Source organism: Mchenga conophoros, linkage group LG2, assembly GCF_057382185.1.
Source record: "Mchenga conophoros isolate Kocher_MC1m ecotype Shallow Benthic linkage group LG2, M_conophoros_male_GT1.1, whole genome shotgun sequence".
NCBI classification, from domain to species: domain Eukaryota; kingdom Metazoa; phylum Chordata; class Actinopteri; order Cichliformes; family Cichlidae; genus Mchenga; species Mchenga conophoros.
Window position 1 is genome coordinate 29,447,902 of NC_140527.1, and position 13,923 is coordinate 29,461,824.

Genomic DNA, 13,923 nt, shown 5'->3' on the forward strand with positions numbered 1-13,923 from the left:
TCGCTAACATGACACCCAGCTTCTCCTCATCCAATATGTGCCTCCATCCCTCACCTCCCTGATAATTTAAAGAAAGAATCGAAGGAGAAGAGAAGGGGAGAGCGGTGATCCCTCCTGGGGCCCCCGCAGAGGTCCAGAGTGACACCTGGCATCTCAAATGGCCAACACAAGAGCAGGAGATGAGACTGTCCCACTCCCATCCTCCGCTAACACATCCTGTCAGGTAATTCCCCACATCCCTTGTGCACACACTCACACAACACACATCAGCCATGCTCACTGGGAATGTGCATGTGAACAGGGGTGAGGAAGAAGAGGTGGTGGCAAGTAAAGAAGAATACCCACAAAACACACACACAAAAGGGGGTTGCGTACACATACATGGGGAAAACAGGCACTAGGAAAATTGCCCGTCACTCTCTGTTATTCCATCTGTCTGTTTAAGACAACTGGTAATTACCAAGGCAACGCACTGCTGTAGAGGAAAGAGAACACACAGAGAGGATTGCGAGGCTTTTGAGAGGAAGAGAGCAAAAGAAAGAGGGTGATAAATGAAGGGAAAACATTGATACGATCAGCATGTGCCTGTCGGCTTTTCTCTCCGCTCTGACAGGAGAAGGAAAATATGACGAACAAGCTGAAGACAGGAAAGTGAGCTGATGATAGAAAAAAAAAAACATGCGTTACAGATGAATGAGGAATAAATAGCTGCGTGTGTACTGTACTGCATAGAGATTAGCTGAAGCAGGTGGAGTCAGAAGCCTTACAATGATACCAACACCTCAAATAAAAACAGGCAGTCTATTAAGCTCTGATAATGTCTGGGGGCGTGGTCAACATGATCTCTTAAAAAGCAGACCCCAAATGCATGTCCCCCTGCAACACAGTGCCAAATTTAAATGCAAAGTATGCCAACAACTGTTACACAATAAAGGCTTATTGAGAAAAGAAGGCTTTTAATCCAATACAAGGGTTTTTAATATGAACAGTTTATATGAAGTGTATTGTAGCGAGTTCCAAGGTTTTTAGTGAAACTCCTGGACAAGCATGCTATCTCATAATAACCTATGTGTTTGTTCCATTGTAAAACTCAAGACTCAAGACACATTACAGTCCAACTGATATAGGATTTGATGATTTTATAATCTGATATATACCTGAGTGCCTAATATGGTAAATATGAAAGGTTACAAAGGTCGATCAAGATGTCATTAGATCAATGGAATGAGTACATGACTTAAATAATTAGGCTGGCTCTTCAATGAATGTGCCATGCTACCTTTAAAAAATGGTGCTAGTTTGGTTTTATATCCAATATAAGATACTGGACCTTTAGAGCAGCGGTCCCCAACCCCCGGGCCTCGGACCGGTATCGGTCCGTGAGTCGTTTGGTACCGGGCCGCGAGAGTTGAGGCTCAGGTGTGAAATGTATGGTTTTCAGGGTTTTTATCGGTTTTCAGTGTTATTTTGTTATCGTTTTTATCGTTAACTCGGTTTTCTTGGGTCTTTTCACGTGTGTTATGAATAAATCTTCTTTTTTTCGATACTGGTACTAGTTTTATTTTGTTGTATTTATCCGCGACACCTTAAAGGCCGGTCCGTGAAAATAATGTCGGGCATAAACCGGTCCGTGGCGCAAAAAAGGTTGGGGACCGCTGATGTAGAGGGACCTCGAAATCCCTCAGTCATAACCAAAAATTAAAATAAGCTTTGTCTGTTTATTTGCTTGGTGTGTTTATTTATGTATTTGGAGAAATTCAAAGCATTTCTGTTTTTGCTTGAGTTTTTCTAGGACATTAGATCATTTTCTTGTGATTTAGTGGACAAATACACACGAATGATGAATTTAGTTGATGCGATGTACAGTGTGTTTTTTGCCACTGCGCTGTATGAATACAACTGATTAGACTTCATGCTGTGTGAGAAAAAAGTTAAATAACACATGCACTACATTTGTCATTATTTCTTTTTCTTATTCAGTGCAGTCTTTAAAAAATCCATTTTATTGGCTACATCTGTATCAGTAATGTCTCTATAGTAGAGTACAGGGAGTCTAAATGCATCAAATCTAAAGAAATATGCTTGGTGGAAAAAAGTATGCGTAGTACTTATTGACTTTTCTATCAGAAATGGAGAATATGAATTTGTATGCTCCTAGTATTCCTCAGAGAGGCTGATTTGAAAGGATATTAGCAAAAGTTGCCCCTTAGAAATTAAAAGGTGCTCTTATTCTTGCTCTCTTCGTTCCTTCCTCTGTCTGCCTCTCTCCTTCACCCTGCCAGTCTGATGCTTTAGTCCCAGAAGGATGTTGACAAGTCACTGACCTGCCTCCCCTTTTCTCTTTTTCTCTTTCTCTTTTCTCAGCTCTCTCTTCCCATCCCTCTATTTTTTCGAGCTATGGTGCAGCATTCTGATTGGATCTGATGGATCTGCGATGGTGCATGCCTTCCCACTCTAGAATACCAAGCAGATGTGAGAGGAGAGCCGTGTCAAAGAAAAAAAGATGACATGTAGGACTGGGAGACATGCTTAGATCAACCAGAGCCCGCATAGTGGGGGTGGAGGGTCAGAGAGAGGAAAATGAGTGTGATCATATAAGAACTGGAGAAAAGCTTTGAGAAAGTGATGTAAATAGACACTATAATAGAATGAACAGTGAAAAGCACCGTCTTTATCTCCTCTAAATCATGGACACCCAAGTCCAAGCCAAGGGGATTAAAGGGAGGCTTGTCCAAATGCTTTGTCCGGATGAAGCAAAAGTTCAGATACAGAGTCATCAAAGCAGAGTCATTCAAAGACACAACTGAAAACCATGTTTGTATGTAGGCAACCTGGACTCTGCTAGCTTTGCTACTCAATTAAGTCTCTCTTATTTGAAATTTCCTTTATTGGTCTTCATGAAAAAATGAGGTGTGTTACTGTTTGTCTCCCTGTTGTGAGAAAAGCTTCAACTATAACACTTGCTATTAGAAACGGAAGCAGCGATTTTCATTTACACAGGGATCATTTTGTTTAACTCCCATGAAAGAAAACAGGAAGAGCATCAGCACATAATTCAGTTTTGTCAATTTCCATAAAACTCACAAATGCTCACAAGTGTAATTTTTAAAACTTTGTAGTCGTAACCTCTGAAGTCTAATGACTTCAAACCACGCTGCTTTGGCAGTCGTTGCTTTCACGTAAAATCTTTCCCGCTTGAATCACACCGATACGCTTAATGGTGAAAGCTGCAAAGAAACGTATCCTTGACTGACACTGCACTACTTTGACTAAGGAGAGTGATTTCTGCTAATTCGATGATCCTTGCAGTAAGTGTTGTGCAATCTGATGGCTCTGCATGACGTGTGGCATTTGGCTGATGGGTAACTTCAATAATAGTGCACAAAAATGTTGTCTCCATTTAAAGAACACTGTTTGCAAATGTCTGTATTCCTCTAAAATTATGTAACATCAGAAACACACATTAAAATGATGTCATCTGGTGATCCGTAAAATCTCAAGCTTCCTGCCAAGTGGATATTCAGCTGCTTTTATGAATTTTTTTCATTTCCTTTGTAATTGCTGTAGCTTAAAAAATCATCGCCCTATAACTAGTTTTGCCTGTTCGGGGACTGCTCTAGGCTCAGCTGCCTTGCTAGCTGCTGTTCTCTTATTACGGTAAATTCATTGTGCTCCTTTGGGTGATGAGCCTCACGTTTTATTAAGTTTGACATGTTAAAATTTAGCTTATTAGCTTCCCTCCCCTCATGAGGCACTTAACTCTAACAGAATCACTCTCTACATTTCATCATCATCTAAAAACCTTTTATAATCTGTATATTAGATCACACACATAAAGCAGCCTTGGGTTTGGGTGAAAAGGTTGGGAATGATCGTGAATTTCACAAGGAGGATTAATATCTTTTTCATCATATGAATGTAAATATATATTTATATATTCACTTTATGATAGCCGTATGTGATAGGGCTGTGTATAGCTGTAGTCCTGGTAGAGTGCCTGTTGGCTGGGGTTCTCTCAAGTGAACGAGATTAAGACTTCACTTTGGTTCTGATCAACAACCAGTGTAGAGCATTGGGACTTCTTAGGTTTCTTTGGTGGGGTATATATATTTTTTATCTGATATAAAAATGTCAAATTGCAAGAAGCAGCATTTACATCCCCTAGTGAACACAACAATGAGACGAGCCCAGGCATGTCTGAGAGCAAGAGCAGTGTGTCAGCTTTTGATGATGATTTAATACCTATAAAGGGAGCTACTCCACAAATTGAAACGCACTATACTTCGCAAAATATGTACGAAATTTATTCTGACACAATTTTCACCACTTGAGGCAAAAAGATGCTTTCAAGTAAAAGTAGTCTACAAAGGAGGAGATATTAGCAGCTGGTGACGTGCAACCAAAATGCAAACATATGACTTTAAGTGTTGCTGGAGCACTCGTTAATTACATAGTGAGTGCTTATGCACAGTTGATAGATATAATGCGGTGTCACTAATATTATAGTGAGGGTGTGATGGGAGTGTCTGGCAAAGGCAAACCTTCACCTCCTGCAAAACTTCAGCAACATTCCAAGCGAGTCTGGATGCTTCATATTCCCCAATATAACTCGAAAAACTAGATCATGGACAACACAGGTAAAGTTGGCCACCATCCTTAAGAAGCCTTATCAAAATTGGTCAAACCTGTGGGACTCTTGAGAGAACTTACAAGTACTAATGGGCTAAGCAGAATGTGGTTTTGGTGGCTACCAAGGCAAGAACCAGTGTGATGGGATTTCAGTGTGGTTTGGAACAAGAGAAATTCTGTCAGAAAACTCAGAGGGGTGAAGCAGCTTTTAGGCAAAAATGTGTGTGGTGGGAGTGGAAGGAATATTTTGAGGATCTCCTGAATTCCAGTGGCATGCCGTACTTCCATAGAGGAAGCAGAGAACTATCTGAGTTATTCATTAGCTGTTCGGCGGCTGAGGACAGATGAGATCCACCCTGTTTGTCAAAGCTCTCGATTTTACAGCATTGTCTTGATTAGCATGTCTCTGCAATATTGTACTGTCTTATTCTGTCAATGTGTAATAGTTTAGATTGCCACATGTTAATGTGAGTTATCGTTTGCATACAGTGTTGTGAATTTAGTCTGCCATAATGGTTGATAGCTAACTGTCAAAAAAAAACAGGCAGGCTGCTGCCATGCTGTCCTTGCTGTTGTTTGACCTCTTTGCAAAGGTCATTGTGTGCACTGTAATTTATTTTAGATTTTTGCAAGAATCTGGATCTAGGGTCTGAGATAGATAGTAACTGATCATCCTGGAAAAATGGACCACATTGTCTTTAAAGGTGAGACATCTGAAATAAATTGCTATCATTTTGAAAAAAAAATATAGAAACAAATAAAAAGTTAAATCCAAAAAAAGGAAAACTGCTTGTTTCTCCAGGTTCACATCTGGTTTAGAGATTAGTTATTACAGAGCCAAGTAAACGCTGTGTTCTCGGAACACAGTATTTTCTCAGGGAGAAAGTAAATTGAGAACAGGGTCCTCCAAAGGTTTCCTGCTGTTGTGACTACTTTTGCCAGGTTTGAGTAAGAGATAATCTGGATTCACGGTGGCAAACGTGTCTATTGTAGAGATTAGCACACCAGACATATAAACCTATGTAGTTCTAAACAACAAGTCCAGTAAAGAAAACCCCAATGAAAAATGGGTGCCATGTCTCCAAATGTGGGGAAGGAAAAACATGGAGACGGGGCTCTATTATTCATGTTTGGGTAAAACATGAGACAGCTAATGGAGCTGGAAGAAATAAAGATCAAATAAAAGAGGCAAAAGCCAAGAAAAAAATAAAAATGAAACATTTTATTGAAATTGAAAAGTACCTGAAGGCATTAAATGTGTAGAAATCTGACACAGAGTCCAAGGACAGAAGGAAAATTAAGGGAAAGGGCTCAGCAGAACAGTAAAGGGGATACGAATGAAACAGTTAAATCTGACCCTTCCAGCCATTCTCTGACCACAGCCCACCACTGAAGGTTTCACATCAACAAGCCTGAGAAAGCACAACCACCTTCATGTCAGAGTTTTTTCCCGATATCCCACCAAACAGTGAGACCCTCCAATTCCGATTCATATGCATCAGTGGACAGCCCCTGCTCGACCTTTGACTCCTAACTAAGGAAAAAAAAATTCTAGTGAATATCCTACATGAGACATCAGCAGACAACATCATGACTCGGATGATGATGACAATAAGGCGTACAGGGAGGTCATTTCAGCCCCGTGTAAGGTCAGACATCATGTCATCTTGACAATCTCCTCAAAAAATGGACAAAGAGCTCTGCATAGCAGCTCTAACCATGTACCAGTCTAGCCAAGCTACAGCCTTTGTGCCAGAAGCCCTGACAGCAACCATGTACAAAGCTCCTGCTTGATGCGTGCTATCTTTAACAATTAAGCGATGGGACGATATGACCCAGACATGTGTTTCAAGTGCTATCAGAAAGGACATTGGGCTACAGACTGCCTTAGCAGGGACAACACTGAGAGACATGCAACTACTCTGACTCAGCTGATGGTTGCAGTAGACCAGGGGTGTCAAACTCAAATACACAGTGGGCCAAAGTTCAAAACTGGAACAAAGTCACGGGCTAACATTAATATTTATTGAAAAAAAAAAATCTTCCTCTAGATATAAGAATGAATCTTTTCTTATGGACTCAAACAAGTTTTGCTGAAAAACTGAATATGGAACAAGCAAAGCTTAATACTAAACGATATATATATTAGCTGTATAATACCAGTAGGCCAGCTCTAATAGTAATTTGGCATGTCTTCGCGGGCCAAATGTAATTAGGCTGCGGGCCAAATTTGGCCCGCGGGCCAGAGTTTGACACCTATGCAGTAGACGGTGCTACACCTACAACACACACAGGTGATAGCATACACACCCTATGCTCACGCTTAGTAACACACGCTATTCCCTACCAAACCAAAAGCTTCAAACTCCTCCACAGGTTAGTGGCACCTGTGTCTCATCTGTTAGAGGGTGAAGAGAAGTGGTAAGAAAAAAAACTTATGTGTAATGATGAATGAAGGAAATTGAAACTTCAAACATTTTTGCTGTCTGCCTGATGCCATGATATAATGTGTTGTTTGGGTATTTGAACCCCTGAAGGCCTCACTGTAATTAAACTTGAAGGGTTTGAGCCTGACCCCCACATTTTCAGGCCTGATCAGCTTTAATCAATAGAAGCTGTCAGGTGGTAACATAAGTGACCTACTTTTGGTAGATGCTGGGAAATGTACACCACACACACCAAGGTACTGTGGCTTTATTTTTAAAGCCACAGTACCTTGTATTATTTTAACACTTTATTTTTAAGGTGTTAAAATAGTACAACAATAACAAAGACAAAAACACGATCAAACAAGGCAAAACATAATGAAAAAAAATTAATTTAATAATGGGTCTTCCTTTTCCCCCCATTAATATAGTTAGCTAAAACCAAACTGAAAATGTAAAATCTCAATTTAGCTAATTAAAAGAAGAATAAAAAGCTAATTTTATATATATATATATATATATATGTGTATATATATATATATATATATATATATATATATATATATATATATATATATATATATATATATATGTGTGTGTGTTTGTTTATAAGCAGCAAAAGCAAAACTGAAAAGAACAACCACTTCTAGAAAGTAATTGAAACTAAACTGAATCGTAAAATCTTGATCCTTTGCACTGAACCTCACCTGTCTCTATAGATATCGATAGTGACTTCAAGAAACAATGCCACAGAGAATTTATGACCACACACTTGTTCATGTCAAAACATAAATGTGCATTTAACAAACACATAGTTTAACATGTTTGATGTATCAAATCTGTTCCTCAAGAGACAGATAGGAAGATTTTGGCCCTCACTCTGTTTTGGTCAAATATAGTGAACTTTCACTTGGCGTGGCAGACATCGCTTTCAAGTGCTGCAGTGTTTTAAATGATGCTGTGTTGCTACCTGTTGCAGGGGAAGGGGAAAACAACTCAACCTGATATGTCAGTGTCTTGGATATCTTGTTTGGGAGGCCCCTTAGAGATGGATTGGGTTCCACCAACCGCTGTGAAAGTGGGATATTGCAAATCTTCATCTTCTGTGCTATCCCAAATTTACAGACAGATGAAGGATGGCCTAGCCTCCTCAACCTGACAACCAACAAGTGCAGACAGTTTACTCCCTCTGGGTTAGGGTTACTGCAATACTACAGGAAGTTTAAAGACAGTGACTCTGAAATAGGCATCTGAGACTGTCGTCCTTGGTTTTACTTTTCAAGAAGAGAGTAGAGTCCACCCATGCTAAACTTTCAGTAAATGACCTAAGAGACAGCCAGTGACACTGAAGAATACAGTTACTTGAGATATGACCTTCTAGGAAATATATTAGAGGGTCACCCAGGCAACTGGAGCTTCAGCGTGTACATGGCTTTAGCCTTTGAGGTTATTTCGTGAGCTTATTCAAAGCTAAAGTCTTTCTTGGTTGGTTTGGGAACACTTTTAAGTCTCCCAGAAGGGCTGGAGGAGGTCCCTAAGGAAAAGGAGGTCTAGACTGCTATTGCAGTCTGGAACCTGGATCTCAGTAAGCAGGAGAGAAAGTAGATGAGGAGCCACAACCAAGATTTTTACATCTTCTTAGTATAATGATCGTAGCCTTAAGTATGTAAATATGCCTGTATATACCCAATCTCCTCCTTAACTGGTGGGCGAATCTCAAAGGAACTTTACACAAACATCGTCGTGCATACAGTGATCATGAACATGTATTATAAATCCCAGTTCTACTGATTTTCATATTTATCATCGCCCTGTGAATGCATCCATTTGCATTTGTTTGTCATGTCATGTTCAGTGTATGTCACCCATACGTAACTTCATGGTCACCAAAATTTGTATCCACACTCAAAACGATGCCAAAATTATACTTTTTTTTTTTAAAAGAGTGAAACAAATGCAGCTTAAACTTAGCTTAAACAACCGCCAGTGAATTGCCATTCTAATCGACTATCAAGTATGAAAACATTAGCACATAGAATGCGCCACATATTCACTTCTGGCTCACACTCAAACAATCATTCATGTTCACAACTCAGCAAACTGTGCTGTATATAATGGGTTTTCATTACTCTCACGACAACTGAGACAGTGACACTAACCACAACCCTCCCTCTGAGACCCTGATGTCCATCTGAAGAATCCAAATGCGGATCCTAAACTGAGTCTCACTTTACATCTGGGGGATATTTGAAACCACACTGAGCTCTATTTGAAAATGTGAAGGTAGTAACTTGAGTCCAGGGTAAGTGTCATGAGGAGGACATGAGACAGAGTAGCAGAAAAGTCGTGTTGGAGTGGAGGAGTGGATGTTGTGGTGAGGATCAAAGTCACACCCGGTTGGGACCCTCCAGCTCAGTCCAGTGGCAGTCATTGTGTGTGTATGCGTATGTTTGATCTGGTGTCACTATATGTGTATGTGTGTGTGTGTGTTTGATCTGATTCATAACCCTGCTACTGCTGGCTTACTTCACACACAGTTGCACACATGCATCCACAGGCAGGCGGAGCAGGCACAGTCACACAAACCCAAACACACATCTTCGCACAAATATAGCTTTGATAGTGACTCACTCTCACTGTGTAACCCTCCATTCATTCACCCTTTGAGTCATGAGATAATCAGTGTCATACAATAGTAAAGCTGATTTGGAAAATTAGAGACACTTCAGAGAGACAGATTAAGAGGAGACGTCATCGCAAACATTAATACTGTTTTAATTACTCGCATCAGCAGCAAATTATAGCTTTTGGCTCAGCGAAAACAAGCTCTGAAAAAAAAAAAAAAGATTTGTATTGTGGACTATAAATACGGCTCTGGAAATAATGTAAATTTATATAACTCAAACCCAGCCTTTAGTGACGGTAAATATAAAAGAAACTGGAAAAATGTACCGCTTGACTCTCACTGGGGAGAGATGGAGAGCAAAAGCAGCAGAAAACTTCAGATTAGGACAGATTCATTAAGTGAATTAAACTGTTTTCTTAATGTTGTCAGGAGTGAGGCATTTTCCCAATTATGTTAATCCGGGATATGGAAGCAGGATGAGGAGAATAAATCTGACACAGCAGAAAAAAACATGAATCTAAACACATTAAACGCATAAAGAGAGTCAGGCCTTGTTGTACTTAAACTTTCTGAAAGCTTTTCTACTTCAGCTCCCACACACTCATAGGATGACTGAGTGTGTGTGTGTGTGTGTGTGTGTGTGTGTGGTGTGAGCCAGATGCCAGTGTGATTTAAGCCAGAGAGGACTTAGTGACACTGCCTCATCCCTGTCACCCTGCTCAGCTCATTACATAGAGTGGTCTCTAAAAATGGCCACTAAAAACAGAAGAAAAAAACCTGCAAGCACTCACCTACACTCTCTCTCTCTCTCACACACACACACACACACGCACGCACACACACACACGCGTCGCAGCTCTGTCCCAGTCGCCCTTATATGTCTTCTTTCTGCACCTCATTTCTAAATTGTGCATTTTTGACCTACATTTCAGATCACCCTATCTCTATGTTTCTCCCTTACACACACACATGCACACACTAGGGGTCATTTCAGGTTTAAAATTTTCACTCAGGCCGACACAAATTAAAGATCTACAAACACAAATTGTATAAAACAAATTGAAAAAAAAGTAAAAAAGCAAAAAACAAAGCAGTCAAAGGAAGAGGATGAGACACGAGTATACAGGAAAAGCCCTCTGTGAGTCCCCTACAACACCACTCTGGGGCTTTACTCTTCCCCATTGATGCACTTATGGAATTTTCTGTTTCTGGCCAATCAGCTCTCTTTCCTGTGTCCCCTTCCCCCCCCCCCCCTTTTTTTTTTAACTTCTGCTATTGCATCTGCAATGATTTCAAACAGTTCTGTAAGCATTCCATTCTACTTTCCTCCATTTCTTTCCATTAAGTAAGTGGGGAAGGCCTCCGATGGGTGAGAGTGAAGACCCAGGTGCTGGAAAAGGACAAAAGCAGAGTGCAGCACGTATTATTTTAACAGACTAATAATAGCAGTAGTAAGCCAAACTTAGTTAGCCTGACAGCACGATCTGTGGAAATTTTGGTTCGGGGTCAAAGCTTTGACACAGACAGAAACACAGTTGCTGACAGTCTGGCAGTTAGACCTAGCCAGACAGACAGTTTGGAGCTGCCTCACTGTCCCGTTGTCTCTCTCCCTATTCCTGTTGTTATTCATTAGGACAGAAGCTCCCTCCCCCTGCTGTCTATCCAAACAGAGATTATGAATCAGCAGTACAGGCAAGTGTAGACAGAATAAAAAGAGGAGCCAAAACAACAGAAATATGTGTTAACCAGCTGGGTAAAGGTGTTTCTTTCTGCTAAAAATGAGACAATTTAAAAGTGACAGGTGAGAATTAAGTGTGACATTGCGGATGGTCTAGAGAAAGACTTGAGGGAAATTATGGGTCAATGAATAGTCACTGAAGAACACATATAAGAGATAATTTAAAAACCTAATCACAATTAGCTCAAAACTGGAATAAATCAACTGATTCAATTATCAGAAGCAGCCATACTTGGTCTCTACTGTTGTCTGTGTGGCTCAGGTATTAGCAGAGGGCCTGTAATTCCTGAACAGAGTGTCAGGTTTGACTTGAAGAGCCAGAGGCTCCATAACATAAAGCTACTCTAATCTCACAGGAAGGTTTATTCTAATCATGAACAACTGTGTGGAGAGGAGCTGATTTACAACACTGTCCCAACAATGACAAAACAATGCTGTTAAGAAAAACTCAGAACTCCAAACAAACCCTGGGGCGCTGTAACAGAGATGGTCTCTGAGGAAATGCACGCCTATAGGGCTTCGTGTTTGTTTTCACCTTGGCAATTTTCATTATATCCAGTGTACATTAGGAGTTAAGTGAAAAACTATTAGAACAAATTCAAGAACTTTGCAGGGTGAAAATATTAAAGGTGTTGAGTTAATTTTGCAAGACACATGTGATGTGGATGCTGGAGGCTACGAACACAGACATATATAAACATATATAAGACAAAATTAAATGATATGCAAATCTGTTACCTCATATTTTACTCAGAACAGAATACAGAAAACACATTGAATGTTTATGTGAGAAAATGCGCCATTTTAAAAAATATATATATTAGCTCTGAATTTAGTGGCAGCAATATTTCTCAAAAAAGTTGTAACAGACCAATAAAAAGCTGGGAAAGTATGTGATGCTAAAAAGATATTTTGCAGCTACGTTTTTTAATTGGCAACAGGTCCGTAAGATGAATAGACAGGCAGAGTTAACAGTGAAGATGGGCAGAGGTTCACTAATATAAAAAAATATGTTCCTATGAATTATGGAATTATTTGAATATCTTATGATATACAGTACACAATCATCAAAAGATTCAGAGAATCTGGAAAAATCTGGGCTGTCTGATGGAACTACATTCATAATTCCTCCAGAAATCACTTTGTTGGGGGGAATTTGGTTGTTGATAGGACATAGGTTTGAGTCCTTTATTTATTAGTGTACAACTGTATCAAAGTTAGGGATGGGTACCGATAAACGGTAGTAACCAGACCGAAAAGCAGCGCACATTTCGGTGCTTTATTTTTTTTTTCCTGAGATGTCATACACTTTGGATTCTAGCCAATCATTTTACCTTTCCAAGGATAGTAGGCGGGCCCAGGTACGTACGTTCTTTTAGAGCAGAGCTACAGATTAAAAATGCCCAAGGCGAAGCGGTCAAAAGCCTGGCTTTACTTCACAGCAAAAGATGCAAACTCAGCAGCCTGCAACAAGTGCTTTAAGCTGATACTGTGCAAAGGAGATAACGCCTCGAATCTGATGAAACCTGGCGATGCATAGCGTTTTTTTTAAAGCCGAGAAATGTACTGTATTTGATAGCTTGCTGCAAGACCGAGCACATCTACTGCCGGTGTAGTAAATCTCCATTAGCGAGTTAGCGTGGATCGCCCCGTGCGTGAGCTGGACAGTGCTTATCATTTTGCAGAAAAAAGAGACTGCTAAAAATAAAAACATAAGAGGTTTTTGGACAAAGTTTGTGTTCTCCATTCTTTAAGCACCGGTTCGAGCACCGTTTAAGCACCGGCACCATGTCAAAAGTACCAATTTGTCACCGGTATCAGATAAAACCTAAACGATACCCATCCCTAATCAAAGTATTGGCGACTTTCAAGCCTTTGAGTCGCCGAGCAGCTGAATAGGGGAATAATGTTGACGCGCCCGCTGTTTAAAACGTTAGTCAAAGTTCCAAGTTAAAACTCCTTTATTTGTTATCAAATCCTTAAAATCCGTAGAAAAACAGTGATCAAAAACATTCCAAGCTTGAGCGGTCAGCAAAAGTCGACTTCCCCCATCACCCACTCATTCACAAAATTTCCCTCGGGCCGTGAACAGGTGTTATAGCAATCACTATTACTGACACCACGTGACCCAAAGCTACACCTATCCATAACATTCCGGCTCCTAATTATTACATTTTTACAGTAATAATTACACATCCAACACCACAACTCACAACACACACTTCATCATATCACAAACACCCAGTGAGACAACATAACATACTCAAAAAGTCCACCAAAGTTATTTTCTCATGTCTTCTCTTCTTTTCTTCTGTCTGCACATGGTCAGTCAGTCATAGGCCAGAGGTTACCAGCACTTAGCCTAAATATAGTCAGTCTGTAATGTACATCTCATAACATTAAAGTCAATTCAAAGTTAGTTATGTCACACTGTGTCAAAATGTCATAGTCATGGGTCAGAAGCCTCCTGAAGAAGGCATATCTTTGTGATGGGTCTGCACACA

The 13,923-nt window shown here is 40.1% G+C and overlaps 1 protein-coding gene across 3 annotated transcripts in view; it reads right to left on the reverse strand.

Moving 5' to 3' along the window:
• The window catches only part of LOC146582204 (A disintegrin and metalloproteinase with thrombospondin motifs 2-like), a 142,280-nt gene that overhangs the window by 78,683 nt on the left and 49,674 nt on the right, over positions 1-13,923 (reverse strand). The window lies entirely within an intron of this gene.